Source organism: Tympanuchus pallidicinctus, unplaced genomic scaffold, assembly GCF_026119805.1.
Source record: "Tympanuchus pallidicinctus isolate F22 unplaced genomic scaffold, pur_lepc_1.0 scaffold15, whole genome shotgun sequence".
Lineage (NCBI taxonomy): Eukaryota > Metazoa > Chordata > Aves > Galliformes > Phasianidae > Tympanuchus > Tympanuchus pallidicinctus.
Genome location: NW_026294669.1, coordinates 36,759,659 through 36,783,728, shown reverse-complemented (window position 1 = coordinate 36,783,728; position 24,070 = coordinate 36,759,659). Strand labels below are relative to the sequence as shown.

General features: G+C 40.0%; 2 long non-coding RNA genes across 11 annotated transcripts in view; both read left to right on the top strand.

The window, feature by feature from the left end:
* LOC128076652 (uncharacterized) overlaps positions 1–2,110 on the top strand; it is a 6,642-nt gene extending 4,532 nt beyond the window's left edge. Inside the window, exon 2 of the long non-coding RNA XR_008204568.1 lies at positions 1,307–2,110. This is a non-coding gene — a long non-coding RNA (uncharacterized LOC128076652). The remainder of the gene's footprint in view (positions 1–1,306) is intronic.
* Positions 2,111–8,979: 6,869 nt separating this feature from the next.
* On the top strand, positions 8,980–16,974 carry LOC128076647 (uncharacterized). 10 transcript variants are annotated; one of them, XR_008204559.1, is made up of 6 exons: positions 8,980–9,240; positions 10,625–10,703; positions 11,938–12,140; positions 12,569–12,710; positions 12,811–12,896; positions 16,961–16,974. It is a non-coding gene; the product is annotated as an uncharacterized LOC128076647 (long non-coding RNA). The 10 variants fall into 10 exon arrangements; XR_008204558.1 differs by lacking the exon at positions 16,961–16,974 and adding an exon at positions 15,605–15,626; XR_008204560.1 differs by lacking the exon at positions 16,961–16,974 and adding an exon at positions 13,787–13,805.
* Positions 16,975–24,070: the final 7,096 nt, after the last annotated feature.

The window sequence follows — 24,070 nt, the reverse complement described above, 5'->3', positions numbered from 1 at the left end:
TTCGCAGATGACACCAAATTGGCTGGAAGTGTGGATCTGCTTGGGGGTAGCAAGGCCCTCCAGAGGGATCTGGACAGGCTGGAGAGCTGGGCTGAAGCCAATGGGATGAGTTTCAACAAGGCCAAATGCCGGGTCCTGCACTTCGGCCACAACAACCCCAGGCGACGCTACAGGCTTGGGGCGGTGTGGCTGGAGGACTGCGTAGAGGAAATGGACCTGGGGGTATTGATTGATGCTCGGCTGAACGTGAGCTGACAGTGTGCCCAGGTGGCCAAGAAGGCCAATGGCATCCTGGCTTGCATCAGAAACAGCGTTGCAAGCAGGAACAGAGAGTTCCCCTGTACTCGGCACTGGTGAGGCCGCACCTCGAGTACCGTGTCCAGTTTTGGGCCCCTTACTGCAAGAAAGACATCAAGGCCCTGGAACGTGTTCAGAGGAGGGCAACAAAGCTGGTGAGGGGTCTGGAACACAGGCCATATGAGGAGAGGCTGAAGGAGCTGGGAACGTTCAGCCTGGAGAAGAGGAGGCTCAGGGGAGACCTTGTTGCTCTCTATAACTTCCTGAAGGGAGGTTGTAGTGAGCTGGGGATCGGCCTCTTCTCTCATGTCATTAGTGATAGGACCAGAGGAAATGGTTTCAAGCTACGACAGACTGATTCAGGCTGGACATCAGGAAGTATTACTTTTCAGAAAGGGTGGTCAGGCACTGGAATGGACTGCCCAGGGAGGTGGTGGAGTCACCGACCCTGGGGCTGTTCAGGGAAAGACTGGATGTTGTGTTGAGGGACATGGTTTAGTGGGAGCTGTTGGTAATAGGCAAACGGTTGGACTGGATGATCTTTTAGGTCTTTTCCAACCTTGGTGATTCTATGATTCTAAGATTCTAACTATTCTGTTTTCAAAGCACAGTTTGAATACTATGCGGTAAATAAGGTATCGGGCTGTTCACAGAACAGAAAATGTAAAAGATTGAAAAGTTGCTGACTAAGTAAGCAACTTAGATTCCGTACCTAAGATGAAGACTTGACGAAAAATAGCAAGTGACCATAATGATTCAAGGCTGTACAATAATGGATCCTCAATAGCACATGAATAACATTTCATTGGGAAATATTAAATCTAGCATTTGCAAATGTTTATGTGTCTGACTTTGCACTTTAATACTACTATTTCTCTGCAAGAGTTCTGTTATCTAGTAAGTACATAAAACAGGAATACTATCAGTGACTGACAATTATGCAGGAGTATTCTTGTTAAGTATGGCAATACACAAGGGTCTGAGCCCTTCTTTTTTTTCTTGGCTCCAGGCTTGCTTTTTGAGGTATTTTTTGGGATAAGACTCTAACTGACTTATCCAGGAGGTGACTGATGAGTGTCACTGTGTGGCAATCAACATAACTTTGTGGACATTTGAAAGCATTTCCTTTGGAACTCTTTGCCTTCAGAAGAGAGTTCTCAGGAGCTTTTACTATCAGAAGATCTGGTCTGTGAGCAAATAACTCCAGCTTCGTGTGGAAGATTGGGGAATTATACCATCACATACTGTGAAAAACAGGATGCAGGTGAGCACCTCCCAGTTCCCTCTTCTTTGCTGACAAGGTGTGGAAGATGGGAACAAAGGAGTTTCTGCTGAGATCCTAAAGCCAGAAGCTGCCACTCCAAAGAGAGCTGACTCGATCACTTTGGACTTATTTATAGAAGTTGGTACTGTTGCCACTGTTGTCATCATCAACCAAACAACAACCCTTGACAACCCACCATTTCTGAAGATCAGTGTCTGAACTAGGAACCAAACCTAGTGGTGACTCTCTCTCTCCTGCTTTCTGCAAAGACTCCTTGCTTTTATTTCCTGTCTTTATCACCCACCTTCCCTTCTTCATCTCCTTAAACAACTAGGATTTGTAGTAATCTGGTTGGGCTAACATTTCACCCATCGTCCCCTAATCTCGCCATCAGGCATATGTATATTAAAAGAACCTTCTCTCCCTCCCGTATTAGGGAGACAAGGGTACCATATTACAAATAAATACCAGTGGAATGATGATAGAGGTAGAAAGATATAGAGATGTTAATTTAAACTTGTATTTCACTAAATAATACCTCTGGATTTATTTTCGGACTTCATTTTAGTTTGAAAAATTTTCACAAATACTACCCACAGTCTCTGAAAAAATTGGTAAATGTAACACGAAAGAAGTTAAGGCATTCCATCTCCAAAGCTACTTCAACTTCTTCAATGTCTTCCCAGGCTCCTCTGTCAAACAGAGTAACAGAGTGTGTATTTATTACATCAAAGGATAGAAGCACTGGAGGAAGGTCTTGTTATCTGAGCTGGAAGTGCCTTCATGGGATGACAGTGCTAAATAAGCCCCTTTTACAACAAAACAAAGTCCAAAATGGACTCACAAATCACAAGTGTTTAAAATCCAAGAGTAGAAATAGCTTTGTTTTAGATAGATTGTTCTTAGCATTTTGTTTTTTCCTTTTCAAATGTAAGAGGTAAGTTCCAATGACTTAATTACAATATGCAAGTAACTCTTACTGATCAGAAACATCAGTCTACAAAAAGTAGCAAGAAAAATGGACTTGCAACTTAGGAGTTTCAATTTAATTCAACGCTATATAAAAAACAGCACACACTGTTCTAGCCGTGGAGAAGTGCTAGATTCAAAGAAGTAGCTCAGGTCACAGAATCACTTATGCACAGATAGTTATGCTCTAATTATGTGAAGAGGAAGTAATTCTACAATTATTGAAATGGTGCTGACATTTCTGGTGCACTGCTATGGATTCTGAGACAGGAAGTAGGCTTTAATCACACCATATTTTCAAAGCCCTTCTAACTTCCTGTTAGAACTGAGCAATGGAGGATAATTCTGTATTCATTCAACCTCCCTTTTTTACATTTTGAGATAATCAGCATGACTTGACTCATAATTGTTTACAGTATGCTGACATCCAGTTCCAATCAAAGAGAACAGTATCTGTATTTTCACAAATTCTCTTTTCCTTAAAAAATGTGTTTTTGTTTTGTCACAGCCAATTTTCCTTTCTCTTAACAAAATGGAATTTGCAGGACCAGTGGTGCTTGTCATTGATTCTCCCTCATCTGATCTGCTTCTTGCTATTGAGTTGGTTCTCCCAGGAGTTCTGTTCTGCCACAAGCAATTGACAAAGGATCATGCCTTTGAACTAGAAGAACAGTTCCTGTACTGAAATTAAATAAAGAAATCTTTCTAATTTTTCTGTTCAAGAATGCTGCCAGTGTTTTCATATTTAACTGTTGTAGTGGAATTTCAAGGTCTCAGCCTGAACCAGTGGGTGAGCTTCACGAGTACGTGACTGTCTGGAGTGAGCACGGGGGGTTTAGAGTCACCCCTCTGTCTCCATGATATTTCACGTCCCATCTGAGTCTGCACAGGTCCCCATTCCCCCTGCCGTTCTCTGCTGCAGCCCAATGGTACGAACGAGATAGGGTCACATTCCTCTGCTCACCCTTTTCTCTAAACTGTTACCAGGAGGGGTGAGTTAATTCCTCTTGGATATCTTTTCCTATGGCACCTATTTCTCAAATAAAGGCTCTGTCCATTACTTTCGTTTGCTCTACAACTGGTTGAGACTTTGACTGTAGTTCAGAATACACAGGATTCAAAGTTAAAGCTAGGGGTTACCTTATGTGCAAAAACTGACACAGGTGGGCAGCACATTTACTATATGTAGGACAGAGACTTTTCATGCTTTTTTCCCTTTGCAAAAGATAATAATAATTTTTTTTTTTTTTTCCACTAGTTTATCCTCTGGGAAGTTCTTTTCACAAACTGCTGTTCTGAACACTGATTGTTCAACAGTGTTAAGCTCAAGGAGCAGATCAATGCAGAGAATAGATTACTTTGTATTATACTTAGTTATGTCAATATGTTATATCTAGCATGCACTGTGCATTGCTGCAACTTTCTGAAATATCTGTAACATTGCAGTTCTTTACAGTGACTTTGGAGTCTTATTACATATAGTGAGTAAATATTATCATGAAAATTCCCCAAATATCTCTTCTGCATTCACCTGTCATGCTTTTGCTTGCTATCAAAAAATCACATGGAATGTTTATAAAGGATGTTAGGTGCTGAAGATGTATAAATTGTTTCCTTCCATGTAACAGACATGCACACTGACAATTGATTCCTGAGAAGACTATTGACGATAAAATAAGTATTTCACTGAAATAAAACCCAATGCATGTTCAAGGTTTATAGACATTCTATTAGATATAATTCCATACAAAAATGAATTCACACTGCTAAATTTTCAGATGCAGGAAAAAAATAACTGAATGTTTGTGGAGATTTTAACTGGTAGCAAAATACAGGTAGAAGCCCAAAAATTACTTCCTAAGCAATTCCACATTATCTTCAAATCCCTTACAATCTTTCATTCTTATTCTTTAAAAGACAAGTAGCACATTTTTCAGTCAAATTAAATGTTACAGTCTGCAATAACTTAAAACAGAACACTATTTTAACTGTATCTAAATGACATTATTGTAAGAAAAAAAAATTAGTCAAATTGTTGCTCCACCATCAGGGTTTAGGTAATAACACATGACTATTTATAATAACAATAACAATAGTTGTAAAAAAAATCTACAATCTGCACTACTTCTGGGCTATGAAGGCAATCTCTGTATCCAGTACAAGAATTTAGGATCAGCCTATTATTTTTATACCATGATTTATAGTACCGTCATTCAAATCCTGAGCAAAATAAAACTTAACTTCTTACTTTGGCCTCTACCATCTGAAGAAAATAATTTATTTTGCGCTCAGTCATGGTATATGCACTGACACCGAGCACATTACTGCTGTTCTTTGCTCAGTTCATACACACAAACAGAAATAGCTTACAGTACATTTTAGACATAATGGCAGCATAACACCAGCAGGGATTGAACTTGTGATACCTAGCAAAATCATTCACTTAAATTAAAATATTTAGCTCTTTTATCCAAGACTGGAGCAGACCATACCATATGAATTATACAGTTACTAGTAGTGCTGTAAAAATACTACACTGGGAATGATCTTTGCGTAGATATATTTCTATAGGACTTTGGTTTACAATCTCATTCATGTAGGAGACTAAGACACTATGCTGCTGTTAGAGAAAATAGATTTATTGTTCACAAAGAGCTTCTGCAGAGGAATGTTAAAGTCACCTTTAAATCAGTAGTATTAGAGAGATTTAAATCAAAATCTTGTGGCAAAAGTTATTCCAGGTAATCATAATAAAATAAATCAGATATCAATTCCAAATTATGTGCTCTATCTTTTCACTAGTAAAACATTTCTGATTGCTTACACACTGAATAGAAATAAAATATCATCCTTAAAAAAAAAAAAAAAAAAAAAAAAAAAACCAAACAAAAAAAAACCAATCTTTCCAATAATGACCTAGTTCAAGGCAAAGGCAAAGGCAAAGGCAAAGGCAAAGGCAAAGGCAAAGGCAAAGGCAAAGGCAAAGGCAAAGGCAAAGGCAAAAGCTGGACACTGCTCTGAAACGTGGACACTTCACAACTCCTTGGTGCCAGATGGATTGCATCCTGGAGTGCTAAGGGAGTTGGTGGATGTGGTTGCCAAACCACACTCCATCATCCTTCAACAGTCCTGGCTAACTGGGAATGTCCGGGAGGACTGGAGACTGGCAGATATGAAGACCATCTTCAGAAAGGGCCAGGAAGATGATTCTGGTAGCTACAGACCTATCAGTCTCACCTTGGTGCCAAGGAAGGTCGTGAAACGGATAATCTTGTGAGCCACCATGGATCAATTAAAGGTCAGCCACGGGATCAGGCCCAGGCAGTATGGGTCTATGAATGGAAGATCCTGTCTGACAAACCTGATTTCGTTCTATGACAGGGTGACCTGCTTAGTGGATGAAGGTAAGGCTGTTGAAGTGGTCTTCAGTAAAGTCTTTGACACTGCCCACCACAGCATCCTCGTGGAGAAGCTGGCTGCCCCATGTTTTGGATGGGCATTCGCTCTGCTGGATGAAACATTGGCTGGATGGCTGAACTCAAAGAGCTGTGGTCAGTGGAGTTAAATCCGGTTGGAGGCCAGTCACGAGCATTGTCCCTGAGGGCTCTGTTCTAGGTCCGCTTCTATTTAACATCCTGATTAATGATCTTGATGAGGGGATGAGTGCACCCTCAGTAAGTTTGCCGATAACACCAAGTTGGTAGGGAGTGTTGTTCTGCCAGAAGGAGGAAAGGCATTACAGAGGGACCTGAATTGATGAGCCAAGGTACACTGTATGAGTTTCAATAGAATCATGTGTCAGGTCCGGCATTTTGGTCACAACAACCCCAGGCAACCCCAGGCTTAGGGAGGAGTGGCTGGAAAGCCGCCTGACAGAAAGGGACCTTGGTGTGCTGATGGACAGTTGGCTGAATATGAGCCAGCAGTGTGCCCAGGTAGCCAAGAAAGCCGATGGCTTGTATCAGGAATGGTGAGCATTTGAAATCTGTAAGTAAACCAGGAGATGATTAGACGAGCTGTCTGGAATTTGAGGACAGTCAGTTACTGATAAACCATGATGACAGATAGCCAACAATGCTTTCAAAATATCAGTGTGCTTTCCAAATTGTTTTCAGGCACAATATTTCTAAAGACCTATTCTTATGTTTCTTATCTGTCACACTGGTACTTGTAAAATGCTATTGAGATTGTGGTTTGCAGCCTTTAACACATCAGCTAACGTAATTTCGTACTATATAACTAATATGCATTTAATTTCTGGTTAATGCCTTTGAATTACAGTAATAGCACTGAGGACCATTACTGCTGATGGGCACAGAGGCCGGACACATGGGCAGCATGAAAGAAATATAATAGATGTATTAGCTACTGTCAAGTGCAGAGACACTACGATAAACATTAAACTTTACATGAGTACCAATCTAATGTTTTAGTCCATGTTATTGTAAATACTGCAAAGTAGGTTATGTAGAAGATCTATGCTTCAGATTTTTCACATTTCCCTAGCTGCATGTAAGCAATGTATCTTTTCTAATCACAGCTTGATAATTCTGATGACTTCTTCATGCTCTCTTTTTTCCTGTTATCTCAGTTCTGCTTAAGCTAGTTAAATATCAAGTAATCATTGAATCTGAGCAAGCTCTACTAATTCAAGTGAAGAGTTACACAACAACTACTGTACCTGTTACATTGAGTAATGCATATAATTCTTATATGTCAGTATATGGAAAGTTTCTGTGAAGAAGAAACCAAATTCAGCACTTGTATTAAGTAGCTCAAATGTTCAGCAAAGACTCAGTATAAGAATATTTGCATACACATTTACCATTCCTTTAAACAGAGAAAAGTAATATTAGGAAAATGATGTTCTCAACCTCCCTTTATTTTTGTATTTGATCTTAAGAAAACTAACACTAACTCTTTCTGTTATCGTAACTCCAACTCACATATTTCACAGAGTCACAGAACTGTAGGGTCTGGAAGGAACCTCTAGAGATCATCTAGTCCAACTTCCCTACCAAAGCATGCTCCCTTGACCAGGTTGCACAGCTAGGCATCAAGGTGTGTCTTGACATTTCCAGAGAAGGAGACTCCACAGACTCTCTGGGCAGCCTGTTCCAGTGCTCCACTACCCTTACTGTCAAGAAGTTCTTATGCCCATGTGTGTGGAACATCCTGTGCTTCAGTTTGTGGCCATCTCCCCTTGTTTTATCACCAAGCACTGTTGAAAAGAGCCTAGCCTTGTATGTTTGCTTTCCTCACCTTAGATATTTATAGGCACTGACCAGATCCCCCCTGAGTCTTTTTTTCTCAAGGCTGAACAGCCCTAGGTCGCTCAACCTTTCCTCATAAAGAAGGTGCTTCAAGCCTTTTATCACCTTTATGGCCCTCCACTGGACTTCTTCCAGGAGATCCCTGTCTTACTTACCTGTTTCACTTTATGTCTTTGCTAAAACAAGCAACCTAACAATAATAACAGTAACAATGACAACAACAACAACAACAGAAATTATAATAATAATAACAATAATAATTCAACATAGCAAATATTGCACTTACCATATATAAGGCTGGGATGCAGTTCTGCATATACTGGAAATCTCACTTGCATCTTGCCTTCACAAGATTTCCAGAATTTTAGAATAAATATGGGAGCATAAGCTCAGTTGAAGAATTCAGGAGGAATTTCTGATGCTACAGTAATATTCCCACAAGACAGTCAGGATATCATCATTATTTTTAATGAATATTCATACTGAACTTCCAGCTCACAAAAGATGCTATCATTATTTCTTGAAAGGTGGTGGGTTTTTAAATATATTATGACACTTGTTTCCTTTCAAAAGATGTACTTACAGAAATATCTGCATTATTCAGTTCTGATCAGATCCATATGAATACTGTATGCATAATTCCACTCTAAAATAGAAGTCTTCCAGTAGTATAAACATATCATTCTGAAGAGTAATTAGATACAAAAAATAAAATACAATCAATGTTGAGAACTTACAGAAGTGCAGATAAACAAGCGCTCATGACGTGTTTCAAGATGGTTAGAAAAAATCAGAATAGCCTTCTAGATTTTCTCTTCTAGGTTCAGAATATACAATTACAGTTTTTATAATTCAAACTGAGAAAAATGTAGAATCAAGAAGGCTTCAGCAGATCAACAATCATCCTTTAAAATAATTTTGTAAACACATAAAAGCATTTTATTCAAACTTAGACACAGTTCCAAAAATCCTTTTTTTTCCCTCTCTGCAATCATATATACTTGTTTATTTGCTAAAAATCAGTGGATTTTTTATTTTTTTTTTTCCCCAGGAGAAGAGCGCCAGAAGCTGCGGCGCGGCTGCGCGTCGAGCCAGTGTTTGTTGTTTCCGCGGTCTCCGGTTCCCCCTTGTGGCCAATGGGTGGAATTGCGGCCGTGTTTTTTGGCGCCCCAGGCACCAGGGCGCATGCGCACAGGCACGCGGCGATGCTGTTCCTCGCTCTGCGCAGGAAATCCGCCGAGCTTTGTTATGATTAGTCCTCGAGGCAACATAGCACATGCGCCAGGACAGTCATAACTAGCATTCAAATCTACAAAACCTCGAGGTGCATGCGAGCAGTCGATTCCTGGAGCCTGCTTCGGGAACAGACTATTCTGACTCCTAGCACCCTGCGCCCCTCGCACGCGTAGTGAGGAGTCGAAAACAACGCACGCGTAGGTGAGTACTCGAAATTAATCATGCGAAATAACATGCCGGGCCGGGGCTGTTCGCTGCTCTGTTCGCTATTACCTGGAGGACTGATGACCATAGAGAGGCGGCGGATTAGCTGAATAGAGCGGTTAGAACGGCACTTCCGCATTTTGTACGCGCATGCGTTATGGTGCTTGCGGGACGCAGCGGCCGTTCCGCGCATGGGCCAGGAGGTGGCAGCAGAGACCGCAGAAAAAATTTTTCCGACGGGACTGGGGGAGCGGCGGCGCAGTGCCTGGCGATGCGGTGTGTGTGCTGTGAGGGCGGGAGAGGAGCACGAAGTTAGAAGTGGAGGGGTTGAGGGGGGAAAGACGAAGAAGAAAGAAGGAAACTACTCCAAACCCAGGAGAGTGTGCCAAGTGCATATAAATAGCTTTAAAAAAAAAAAAAAAAAAGTTTTTTTTCTTTTTTTCTTCTTTCTTTTTGCCAGCGTCTGTTGCATTGTTTCTAAATGTTGAAATACCAAAATGCAACTGCCCAGCAAATTTAATGTTGATGGGATTAGAGCCCGTTGGCAGAAAGTGCAGGGCCTCTGTCTTGTTTATACTTCCACGTATTTTTCTTCAAAAGCCTTTCTTTCCCTGCGGGTTTCATTTTTGGCTTTTTGTTCTTTTCATGCCATAAAATGGGAAGTTTTAGGTCCTAGCAAGTCTAAGCAGCCAGATCTAGCACAAAGCTGCAGTTTTGAGTTCTGTGTGGACCATGACAGTGTTCCTACAAAGATTAACAAAAACTGCAGTTCTCCCCCTAAGTTTACAGATGGAAAAAATTAATTCACCTGCCTAGAAAGAATTGATGTGTCACAGCTGCCATTGGCAAGATGGCCCAAGAGTTTGTGGGTGCATCTGGCTGTGAGAGGAATGTCTCTGTGGAAGGACAGCTTGTTCCCCACTCTGATGGGGGCAGCTTCTCAGCTGCCCTACCCTGGTCTTCCTGCAGCTGGACAGATAGCCCAGAAGGGCACAGGGTACGCAGACCCTCCCTGGCCAGCTGCAGCAGTCGCTTGTGCCAGCACTCCCTTTCCCCCCGACCATTCCCATTTTGCAGGCTGGAGCCCTGTGTGGCAGAGAAGGAGAGAGCTGCAGGCAGAAGGAAAACAGGGTGCTGGGATTCCTGCAGCTCGCTGCCAGCTGTCTTCTGTGACATTTTGGGGGTGGGCAGGAGACTGTGGGAGCACCCACAAGGCTCTGGGCAGGAGGGAAGGAAGCAAAGATGCAGATGCAGGCAGCAGGCTCTGAGCTGGAGAAGTGCAGCCGGGCACTGTGCAGCTCCCAGTCTGGGCACACGGAGCAAGTTTGTCCAGCTGAGGGCTGCAGGGCTGTCCTTATCAAGCACTCCCCCATTCACACAGGTCTGCAGCGACTGCACCAGTTGCTTGAGCTCTTCCCACTGCAGGAGCTCAGAACTGACAAGAACCCTGACCAAAGCAGGTAATGGCAACTTATGCACACAGATACACACCTGATACAGAATCTGGCACTTGACAGTCCTCCCAAAGCTTCTTGCTGCTTTTTAGGCTGCTCTACAGCTATTCTGTCCTTTTCCCCCTCCTTCCCCTATGTCTTGCCCTTTCCTTCGCCCTGTGCCTTCCCCATGCCTTTTTCAGGCTTTCTCCTTTCTTTCCTCGCTTCCTTCTCTGTGCCTTCCCCCTGTGACGACCCCATGTTCTGCTGCTGTTCTCAGCTGACAATCCTTAAATTGCACTTTTCAAAGACATGGGGTCAGGCTGCATACTATCACTGACTTAAAACAAACAAACAAACAAACAAACAAACAAGTGCAGTATTATGTATAGATAACGAACTCCTGCTTGAAAACCAATAGCATTTCCACATCCTGGAGTGTCACCATCACCCCCAGGTTGGGCTGATGCTGCTCATCTGCCCTGCAGTGCTGCTCAAATGGCACCGGCACCTCCTGGCACGGCCTGCCACCTCCTTGTGTCACCTCTACGTGTCACCTCATCTCACCTCTGCAGTTCTGACCCCACACCTCCACCCCATGTCCCCCCATGTCCTCACATGTCCCTGTGTCCCCACACATCCCCTCATGTCTCAAGTCCCCCCACATCCCCTGCCCCAATTCAGTCCATGCTGATGTCACCATGGGATTGAGGACGGGGGCAGGGATGCCTGTGGGGTGTGTGGAGTCCTGGGACAAGTTGATGACTGTGCACAGGGGGGTGATGGTGCCCTTGGCGCACGGCTGTGACAGGGGGGTGTGAGTCATTGCCCCCAACATGGGGCTTGTGCCCCACGCATGTGGGCAAGTTGTATGGGGAGTGCTTTCTGGAGATGATCTGTCTTTTCTCCAAATCTGCAGCGACTTCAGCAATCCCGCGTCATACCGCAACAGAAATGGGGCACTGCTGTACGTCAGCGATCTCTGACTCAAGCACAGGGGCTGCACGAAGGACACACGCTGCAGCCTCCCTGTTTCTGTGGGGTTTGGGATTGATGTTTGAGCCAAAAGGCCTCGTGCTGCCATACAGGCAGGTGCTGGGTTCACCCACTGAGGACGCCAAATCCTAAAATAATGTCACAGTGGTCTTCAATTGCTGTGCGAGGAGATGACGTGCATTTCTCCCTGGGGAGCTGTAAGCTGACCCCACAGTGTGGCAGACAGCACCAAAATGGGATGCCATCCTGTACTTTCCTACCCTAGTAACTCCTGGTTCTGCTGGTACACCTCTTGTACCTGGAGCTGGCTCTCCATCTGGCTGAGACGTCATCTTTAACACTTCAAAACAAGCCTAAGGAGAAAAGATTTTGGTGATGTGACATGAAAACAGACAGCACAAATACAGACCAGTATGACTGAAGATGTACACGCTGGGTGTTGAATACCATTTGGAAACCAAACCCCAGGTGAGAAGTCTTGTTTTATTTGGTTCATTTTTGCTAATCTCCCGGAGGATCAGGAGGTCAGTAGATGCAAACTAGAGATGCATCACAGGGATATTCAATCAAGGTGATGCAACACATATCTAATTGTTTTTTCATAATTACAATGACTACTAGATATTAACATGATAGTGACTCTCTTCCTAGCTTAATATATGTTAATGCTAAATTTGAAACTGGCATACTAATAAATAGGGCTTCTGAAAGAGGCGTGTTCATAAAACCACGCTTTTGTCTACTTGTTTTTCATTGTAATATCAATATATTGAAACATTTGCACAGGGTCAAGTAATTGTGAGGGGATAAAACAGCACATGAGGTTATAATTACTATATTAGGTAAAGCAGAGCATTATCAGTCTTTATTGTTGTTTTCTTTTTCTTTCCTTCCAGTTACTTGACAGTCCAGGAAATTTCTCACAGTTGAGCCATTGTGTTTTCTTCAGAAGTTAGAAATAAGATTGGCAGAGTCATGTCCGTATTCACCCATGCAGCAAAGTACTGGAAGAACTGCATTATTTCATCCCACTCTTCAGTGAGTTTGTATTATTTACCATGTAAGAACAACTTCTTTGTAATGCCTCCCTTGTAGAAAAGTGACGTGTTTATCTTCATTGCCAACCCTTGATTTCCAGTGCATGTTCAAAATAGTCGATGGGTGAAGGAATGCTGGCTGGTTTTACGCTAAGAAAAAATCCTCCACAAGTTCACATTCAGTACAGTGAATACACTTTTATTTTTGCTAGATGGTCTGCTGGTTTCTCCAGTCATCTTATGTAACACGAGGGAACATTTTGTTGTTTGAATTTCTATAACTGCCTATTTTCTGTGTTCAGAGGAGTAGATTCCCTTACATATGGGGTATTTTTAACTGGGTAATGTAACTCAGAGTAATAACACATAAAAACAATCTTCTGTGTTGGTTGTTTGAAAGAAAGCTGTTTATTCATTAGAAATGTTAGAAACATAATAATCCCATTTGATAGTTTTTCATCAGACTGTGAAGTTCCGAGTAGAAAATAGCACTGAAGTTCAATTGCACGTTGTAAACAAGTTTTAATGACATACACCTTTTTAAATATCCCTCAGTAATGCATGCTATTATTGTCCTCAGGACCACTGGATCACCTTGTCCTAATGGTTCAAAGCATGCAAAAAATCTTTATCTGGAAGAATATGACAACTGAGATTTTTTATTGGTACACAATAGCACAATAAATTCTGTCACCTGTAATTAACTTGATGCCATAGTTCACTGCTGCAGATCTTAATGTAAAGATTGCTGGGGCAATGCTTTCAGGGCCAAAACTTCAGCCAGACTGTTGTGTGTGTGAAGGAAAGCACTGTAAATCTCTGAATTCTGTATGGATGGGGCCTTATAAATATTTCTATAATTAGTCAGAGCACAGTAATTTTTTTTTTTCCTACAGGTTAAATACTGCTGATTAGCTGCTTACTTTTTAGAAAGTTCTCTGTCCTTAGTATTTACACGAGTCTTTTTCTGACCTGCTGTAAGCCCGTTAGTCCAAACCAGATAAGGAGTCTAATTTTAGAGCTGGAGATAGTGTAACATTGTTATTAGTTGATACTTGCTATTACATTGCATTCTAGGATTATGTAATAAACAAAAGAACTGCCTCCTAGAAGAGAATGACTTACTAATTACAATACAGTAGTGGTCTTGTTTGTGGTGTTATTATTGCATAAGTATATCTGCCTTTGCACTGTTAGTTCTAGAAGATAGTGTCTACAGGTATTGCTGACAATTTAAAAAAAAAAATATTACAATTCTTATTTATTCTTGGAAATATATTTCTTTGCTTGCTATGAATCAGTTAATACTGAGCCATGATATTTTGCTGTGCTAGTGCACTTTATTGAATGTATCAAAGTACATAAGACATATTGATATTGTAACAATTAAACACAGAAACAAAGACTGTGTCTAAAAAAGCAATTCGAAAGTTTTAGGAAGGAAGGACTATTATAGAATTCTGAGACTGCTTGATACAAGAAGAAAGTGGTTTAGGCAGATTCACATCATTTGACTTAACACACTCATTCTATATAAAAGAATTTAATCTCAAAGACTGGCAAGCTGAATTTTTAACAGGAACACTACTACGCAAATCAAAGAGCAATTCTGTTATCATGCTATGTACTAACTGCCAGACACTTGTTTGCCTTACAAAATATGCATTAATTTATCAAATTACCCCGCAAAATAAACAAAACTGAAGAAAACCTATGCATTTAAAATGGTTAGGATTTGACAAAGAAAAAATAGAAAATGTTCAAAAGTAGCGAATCCAATTTTTGTTTCTTCAGCCACAAGCTCATTTCAGGGAAAAGCTATTAGATACTGCTATGTAAAGAAAATGCAATTTATACTGTTCAGTGTTACAAAAAAGAACTAATTTTGAAAAGAGAACTAGTGGATTTCATGATGGCATAACTACATGAGCGGATGAGGAAAATGCTTGATGTCATCTATCTTAATGTCAGTAGAGACTTGGACATAGTCCCCATCATATCTTTCTTTTCAAATTCAAAATGTGTGGATTTGAAAGGTGGACTGATGAACAAAGTTTAGTCTAGTCATACCTTGAGAGTGGTGGTCATTGGCTCAATGTCTGGCTAGAGAAAGTAACAAGTGGTGCTCCTCAGGGGTCAGTACTGGGACCAATGCTCTTTAATATCTTCAGCAGTGACACTGACAGTGGGATCAAGTACATTCTCATCAAGTTTGTGGATGACAACAAGCTATGTGATAAGGTCAAGATGACTGAGGGATGGGATGCCACTCAGAGAGACTTAGACAGCCTTTGTCAGTGGGACAAGGAGAAGCTCATGAGGTTCAAAAAATCCAAGTGCAAGATACTGCACATGGGTAATGGCAACCAACCCCTTGTATCAGTACAAGTTGAAGGAGGTAAGGACAGAGAACAGCCCTGCCACAATGGGCATAGGGATACTAGTAAATAGCAAGTGGACATGAACTAGCAGTGTGTACCCTCACAGCCCAGAAAGCCACTCCTGTCCTGGACTGCACCAAAAGAATCGTGGTCAGCAGGTCAAGGTAGATGATCCTGCCCCTCTGCTCTGCATTGGTGACACCACATCTGGAGTGCTCCATCCTGACGTGGAGTTCTCGAGTACAGGAGAGGCATGGATCTGTTAGAGCATGAGCAGAAATGGAATACCTCCTCTGTGAGGACAGGCTGAAAGAGCTGGGACTGTTCAGCCTGGAAAAGAGAAGGCTCTGGGGAGATGTGATAGTAGCCTTTCAGTATCTAAAGGAGGGCTATATGGAGAAGAGGACAGACTCTTCAGCAAGGTCTGTTGCAATAGGACAAATGTAAATGGTTTTAAAATATAAAAGGATAAATTCACATTAGATACAAAGAAGTTTTTTTTTTTACTATGAAGGTGGTGAGGCACTGAAAGAAATCACCCAGGGAGGTGGTGGATGGATCACCTGTCCTTGGAGACATTCAAGATCAGGCTGGCCCACACTCTGAGCAACTTGTTCATATTCATTTCAAGGGAGTTGGATTACATGACTTTCTAACTCAGAAGATTCTGTAATTTTATGATAATATTAAACTCAAGTAATATAAGTTACCCATCAAAGATATTTATTTCTTGCATTTAATTTTTGTATGAACCAGTTAACACTGAGCTAAGCGAAGGTCACCGAAATATTTCTAGAGTTTAGGCATTTTGAAACATTGGTCACACTTCTTAAAGTATAAATTTACGGATCTATATCTATACTTAGAATCAGAGATAAATGTTTGGGGTTTTTTTTTTTTTTCTGATAATATCTTCCTCTCTCCAGTTGCCACACACTTTCTCTCTCTTAAAAAAAAAAAAAAAAAAAAGTGTTTAATTTATGTATTATTTATAAACATACAGGGATGTTTTCATCTTTGCAGACACTAATAGATAGCTGATTCCAAGGCACACATGTCCTTAACCAAAGTTAAAACAGGATCACGACTTTCTCTCTGTTTTATTAACAGCAATTCTGTAATAGTTTTATAGCACCTTCCTGAATCAGTATATCAGTATCACACATTCTGCTTGGCTAACGAGCTTCTTTTTGCAGAACCTTAATCCAAAAACAATAAAAGTGGAAAGAAATTCCGTTTCACTTTAGCAGACACTGAAATATATATATAAAAAAATTCTCCTTCTTGATATTTTGCCTACTTTTTTGTAACTAACTTTTTTGACTATGTAACTGTATCATAACACTACAAAAATAATATCCACTGTACTGTTTGCACACTGTTTTGAAATGTAGTATTTATGATAAATGAATTTTACATGAAACCATTCTATTAAGCATGTTAAAATAACTGAAATTTGATTTGTCCCAAGAAAACATATGAAACTAAGCTTCTGCTTGGCTTTAAGATGCACACACATTATTTCTTTGACTTGGAAAGACAAGCATGTGTGATACTTTACTGAGTACTGAGTTATTTCAGCTTTCTGGGAGCTGTATACTAATGCTGTGTCGTCAGAAAACTTCTGAAATGAGGGTTTGATACTCCAACATCAGCGAACAGCATAGTGCTACTGATCTGTAACCTCTCAGCAGCAAAATGGAGAAATCCATGTAATTGATTCAGTGTCTATGAGGAGAAGCAACACCTTTTAATACACCACCTCAGAGAGCTGGCAGAAAAAATAGACAAATTTTATTTTACCTGCTTCATCGAAGTACAATGGAATACAATGGAATTTGAGAGAAGAATGAACTCCTTTATATTGCAGATGGAAGGACAGAAGGAATTATTTCAGATTTTCCCGAGGCTCAGCCTTCATCACAATATAAGATATCCAGTTGTATCACCACCATCCCTGCAACTCTCTTCCTACTCTCAAGTTTACTGGATTTCTTGTTATTTATTGATTTCCAACTTCCAAGGTCTGTGTAAGATACCTTTCTGGTTAAGCTCCTGTACTGATCTCTCTCTTTTTTTATTATTATTTTTTATTTTTTTCTTCTGTAAATTAATGCTAGTTAGTGATTGCTACTTGGGTCACTATCATCTTCTGCTCTCTCATCCCAAGTGTATTACAAGAATGAAAAACTATTTATGGTTGAACAGTACTAACTCTGTCTTCCTTTACTGCACTTACCTGAAGTGCTCTAAAAGGACTCAATGAAGGACAGGGAAGTATTTTCAAATTATAGCTGTGAGTGATGACCAGAGAATAAGAAACGTCCGACCTGAAATTAGAGGAGCTGTTGACACTGGCTACAATTCTGAATAGTAGTTCAAAGCCAAAGTAGAAACAATAATATTATGTCATTCACTGGGAAAAAAAAAAATAAAAAATCCACTGTTAGATTTTTAGCAAATAAACAAGTATATATGATTGCAGAGAGGGAAAAAAAAGGATTTTTGGAACTGTGTCTAAGTTTGAATAAAATGCTTTTATGTGTTTACAAAATTATTTTAAAGGATGATTGTTGATCTGCTGAAGCCTTCTTGATTCTACATTTTTCTCAGTTTGAATTATAAAAACTGTAATTGTATATTCTGAACCTAGAAGAGAAAATCTAGAAGGCTATTCTGATTTTTTCTAACCATCTTGAAACACGTCATGAGCGCTTGTTTATCTGCACTTCTGTAAGTTCTCAACATTGATTGTATTTTATTTTTTGTATCTAATTACTCTTCAGAATGATATGTTTATACTACTGGAAGACTTCTATTTTAGAGTGGAATTATGCATACAGTATTCATATGGATCTGATCAGAACTGAATAATGCAGATATTTCTGTAAGTACATCTTTTGAAAGGAAACAAGTGTCATAATATATTTAAAAACCCACCACCTTTCAAGAAATAATGATAGCATCTTTTGTGAGCTGGAAGTTCAGTATGAATATTCATTAAAAATAATGATGATATCCTGACTGTCTTGTGGGAATATTACTGTAGCATCAGAAATTCCTCCTGAATTCTTCAACTGAGCTTATGCTCCCATATTTATTCTAAAATTCTGGAAATCTTGTGAAGGCAAGATGCAAGTGAGATTTCCAGTATATGCAGAACTGCATCCCAGCCTTATATATGGTAAGTGCAATATTTGCTATGTTGAATTATTATTGTTATTATTATTATAATTTCTGTTGTTGTTGTTGTTGTCATTGTTACTGTTATTATTGTTAGGTTGCTTGTTTTAGCAAAGACATAAAGTGAAACAGGTAAGTAAGACAGGGATCTCCTGGAAGAAGTCCAGTGGAGGGCCATAAAGGTGATAAAAGGCTTGAAGCACCTTCTTTATGAGGAAAGGTTGAGCGACCTAGGGCTGTTCAGCCTTGAGAAAAAAAGACTCAGGGGGGATCTGGTCAGTGCCTATAAATATCTAAGGTGAGGAAAGCAAACATACAAGGCTAGGCTCTTTTCAACAGTGCTTGGTGATAAAACAAGGGGAGATGGCCACAAACTGAAGCACAGGATGTTCCACACACATGGGCATAAGAACTTCTTGACAGTAAGGGTAGTGGAGCACTGGAACAGGCTGCCCAGAGAGTCTGTGGAGTCTCCTTCTCTGGAAATGTCAAGACACACCTTGATGCCTAGCTGTGCAACCTGGTCAAGGGAGCATGCTTTGGTAGGGAAGTTGGACTAGATGATCTCTAGAGGTTCCTTCCAGACCCTACAGTTCTGTGACTCTGTGAAATATGTGAGTTGGAGTTACGATAACAGAAAGAGTTAGTGTTAGTTTTCTTAAGATCAAATACAAAAATAAAGGGAGGTTGAGAACATCATTTTCCTAATATTACTTTTCTCTGTTTAAAGGAATGGTAAATGTGTATGCAAATGTTCTTATACTGAGTCTTTGCTGAACATTTGAGCTACTTAATACAAGTGCTGAATTTGGTTTCTTCTTCACAGAAACTTTCCATATACTGACATATAAGAATTATATGCATTACTCAATGTAACAGGTACAGTAGTTGTTGTGTAACTCTTCACTTGAATTAGTAGAGCTTGCTCAGATTCAATGATTACTTGATATTTAACTAGCTTAAGCAGAACTGAGATAACAGGAAAAAAGAGAGCATGAAGAAGTCATCAGAATTATCAAGCTGTGATTAGAAAAGATACATTGCTTACATGCAGCTAGGGAAATGTGAAAAATCTGAAGCATAGATCTTCTACATAACCTACTTTGCAGTATTTACAATAACATGGACTAAAACATTAGATTGGTACTCATGTAAAGTTTAATGTTTATCGTAGTGTCTCTGCACTTGACAGTAGCTAATACATCTATTATATTTCTTTCATGCTGCCCATGTGTCCGGCCTCTGTGCCCATCAGCAGTAATGGTCCTCAGTGCTATTACTGTAATTCAAAGGCATTAACCAGAAATTAAATGCATATTAGTTATATAGTACGAAATTACGTTAGCTGATGTGTTAAAGGCTGCAAACCACAATCTCAATAGCATTTTACAAGTACCAGTGTGACAGATAAGAAACATAAGAATAGGTCTTTAGAAATATTGTGCCTGAAAACAATTTGGAAAGCACACTGATATTTTGAAAGCATTGTTGGCTATCTGTCATCATGGTTTATCAGTAACTGACTGTCCTCAAATTCCAGACAGCTCGTCTAATCATCTCCTGGTTTACTTACAGATTTCAAATGCTCACCATTCCTGATACAAGCCATCGGCTTTCTTGGCTACCTGGGCACACTGCTGGCTCATATTCAGCCAACTGTCCATCAGCACACCAAGGTCCCTTTCTGTCAGGCGGCTTTCCAGCCACTCCTCCCTAAGCCTGGGGTTGCCTGGGGTTGTTGTGACCAAAATGCCGGACCTGACACATGATTCTATTGAAACTCATACAGTGTACCTTGGCTCATCAATTCAGGTCCCTCTGTAATGCCTTTCCTCCTTCTGGCAGAACAACACTCCCTACCAACTTGGTGTTATCGGCAAACTTACTGAGGGTGCACTCATCCCCTCATCAAGATCATTAATCAGGATGTTAAATAGAAGCGGACCTAGAACAGAGCCCTCAGGGACAATGCTCGTGACTGGCCTCCAACCGGATTTAACTCCACTGACCACAGCTCTTTGAGTTCAGCCATCCAGCCAATGTTTCATCCAGCAGAGCGAATGCCCATCCAAAACATGGGGCAGCCAGCTTCTCCACGAGGATGCTGTGGTGGGCAGTGTCAAAGACTTTACTGAAGACCACTTCAACAGCCTTACCTTCATCCACTAAGCAGGTCACCCTGTCATAGAACGAAATCAGGTTTGTCAGACAGGATCTTCCATTCATAGACCCATACTGCCTGGGCCTGATCCCGTGGCTGACCTTTAATTGATCCATGGTGGCTCACAAGATTATCCGTTTCACGACCTTCCTTGGCACCAAGGTGAGACTGATAGGTCTGTAGCTACCAGAATCATCTTCCTGGCCCTTTCTGAAGATGGTCTTCATATCTGCCAGTCTCCAGTCCTCCCGGACATTCCCAGTTAGCCAGGACTGTTGAAGGATGATGGAGTGTGGTTTGGCAACCACATCCACCAACTCCCTTAGCACTCCAGGATGCAATCCATCTGGCACCAAGGAGTTGTGAAGTGTCCACGTTTCAGAGCAGTGTCCAGCTTTTGCCTTTGCCTTTGCCTTTGCCTTTGCCTTTGCCTTTGCCTTTGCCTTTGCCTTTGCCTTTGCCTTTGCCTTGAACTAGGTCATTATTGGAAAGATTGGTTTTTTTTTGTTTGGTTTTTTTTTTTTTTTTTTTTTTTTTTTAAGGATGATATTTTATTTCTATTCAGTGTGTAAGCAATCAGAAATGTTTTACTAGTGAAAAGATAGAGCACATAATTTGGAATTGATATCTGATTTATTTTATTATGATTACCTGGAATAACTTTTGCCACAAGATTTTGATTTAAATCTCTCTAATACTACTGATTTAAAGGTGACTTTAACATTCCTCTGCAGAAGCTCTTTGTGAACAATAAATCTATTTTCTCTAACAGCAGCATAGTGTCTTAGTCTCCTACATGAATGAGATTGTAAACCAAAGTCCTATAGAAATATATCTACGCAAAGATCATTCCCAGTGTAGTATTTTTACAGCACTACTAGTAACTGTATAATTCATATGGTATGGTCTGCTCCAGTCTTGGATAAAAGAGCTAAATATTTTAATTTAAGTGAATGATTTTGCTAGGTATCACAAGTTCAATCCCTGCTGGTGTTATGCTGCCATTATGTCTAAAATGTACTGTAAGCTATTTCTGTTTGTGTGTATGAACTGAGCAAAGAACAGCGGTAATGTGCTCGGTGTCAGTGCATATACCATGACTGAGCGCAAAATAAATTATTTTCTTCAGATGGTAGAGGCCAAAGTAAGAAGTTAAGTTTTATTTTGCTCAGGATTTGAATGACGGTACTATAAATCATGGTATAAAAATAATAGGCTGATCCTAAATTCTTGTACTGGATACAGAGATTGCCTTCATAGCCCAGAAGTAGTGCAGATTGTAGATTTTTTTTACAACTATTGTTATTGTTATTATAAATAGTCATGTGTTATTACCTAAACCCTGATGGTGGAGCAACAATTTGACTAATTTTTTTTTCTTACAATAATGTCATTTAGATACAGTTAAAATAGTGTTCTGTTTTAAGTTATTGCAGACTGTAACATTTAATTTGACTGAAAAATGTGCTACTTGTCTTTTAAAGAATAAGAATGAAAGATTGTAAGGGATTTGAAGATAATGTGGAATTGCTTAGGAAGTAATTTTTGGGCTTCTACCTGTATTTTGCTACCAGTTAAAATCTCCACAAACATTCAGTTATTTTTTTCCTGCATCTGAAAATTTAGCAGTGTGAATTCATTTTTGTATGGAATTATATCTAATAGAATGTCTATAAACCTTGAACATGCATTGGGTTTTATTTCAGTGAAATACTTATTTTATCGTCAATAGTCTTCTCAGGAATCAATTGTCAGTGTGCATGTCTGTTACATGGAAGGAAACAATTTATACATCTTCAGCACCTAACATCCTTTATAAACATTCCATGTGATTTTTTGATAGCAAGCAAAAGCATGACAGGTGAATGCAGAAGAGAATATTTGGGGAATTTTCATGATAATATTTACTCACTATATGTAATAAGACTCCAAAGTCACTGTAAAGAACTGCAATGTTACAGATATTTCAGAAAGTTGCAGCAATGCACAGTGCATGCTAGATATAACATATTGACATAACTAAGTATAATACAAAGTAATCTATTCTCTGCATTGATCTGCTCCTTGAGCTTAACACTGTTGAACAATCAGTGTTCAGAACAGCAGTTTGTGAAAAGAACTTCCCAGAGGATAAACTAGTGAAAAAAAAAAAAAAAATTATTATTATCTTTTGCAAAGGGAAAAAAGCATGAAAAGTCTCTGTCCTACATATAGTAAATGTGCTGCCCACCTGTGTCAGTTTTTGCACATAAGGTAACCCCTAGCTTTAACTTTGAATCCTGTGTATTCTGAACTACAGTCAAAGTCTCAACCAGTTGTAGAGCAAACGAAAGTAATGGACAGAGCCTTTATTTGAGAAATAGGTGCCATAGGAAAAGATATCCAAGAGGAATTAACTCACCCCTCCTGGTAACAGTTTAGAGAAAAGGGTGAGCAGAGGAATGTGACCCTATCTCGTTCGTACCATTGGGCTGCAGCAGAGAACGGCAGGGGGAATGGGGACCTGTGCAGACTCAGATGGGACGTGAAATATCATGGAGACAGAGGGGTGACTCTAAACCCCCCGTGCTCACTCCAGACAGTCACGTACTCGTGAAGCTCACCCACTGGTTCAGGCTGAGACCTTGAAATTCCACTACAACAGTTAAATATGAAAACACTGGCAGCATTCTTGAACAGAAAAATTAGAAAGATTTCTTTATTTAATTTCAGTACAGGAACTGTTCTTCTAGTTCAAAGGCATGATCCTTTGTCAATTGCTTGTGGCAGAACAGAACTCCTGGGAGAACCAACTCAATAGCAAGAAGCAGATCAGATGAGGGAGAATCAATGACAAGCACCACTGGTCCTGCAAATTCCATTTTGTTAAGAGAAAGGAAAATTGGCTGTGACAAAACAAAAACACATTTTTTAAGGAAAAGAGAATTTGTGAAAATACAGATACTGTTCTCTTTGATTGGAACTGGATGTCAGCATACTGTAAACAATTATGAGTCAAGTCATGCTGATTATCTCAAAATGTAAAAAAGGGAGGTTGAATGAATACAGAATTATCCTCCATTGCTCAGTTCTAACAGGAAGTTAGAAGGGCTTTGAAAATATGGTGTGATTAAAGCCTACTTCCTGTCTCAGAATCCATAGCAGTGCACCAGAAATGTCAGCACCATTTCAATAATTGTAGAATTACTTCCTCTTCACATAATTAGAGCATAACTATCTGTGCATAAGTGATTCTGTGACCTGAGCTACTTCTTTGAATCTAGCACTTCTCCACGGCTAGAACAGTGTGTGCTGTTTTTTATATAGCGTTGAATTAAATTGAAACTCCTAAGTTGCAAGTCCATTTTTCTTGCTACTTTTTGTAGACTGATGTTTCTGAAAGAGTTGGCATATATTCAGCTATCAGAAGTGGAAGTAAATGTCAGAGGAAGCTAGTAGTACTGTCGACTGCAAGACTGAAATGTTCACCACTGCATGAAAGTTCCCTGACAGCAACCGAAAACCAAGCCTTATGAATATGCAGTTCCTGTGCCACTCTTAAATGATGGTGCTATTTGAAAAGTTCTAGCCTGACTTTAAGATGTTATGGGTATCATTAGGATAATTTACAATGTAGGTGCCAAAAATTGTCTCCAC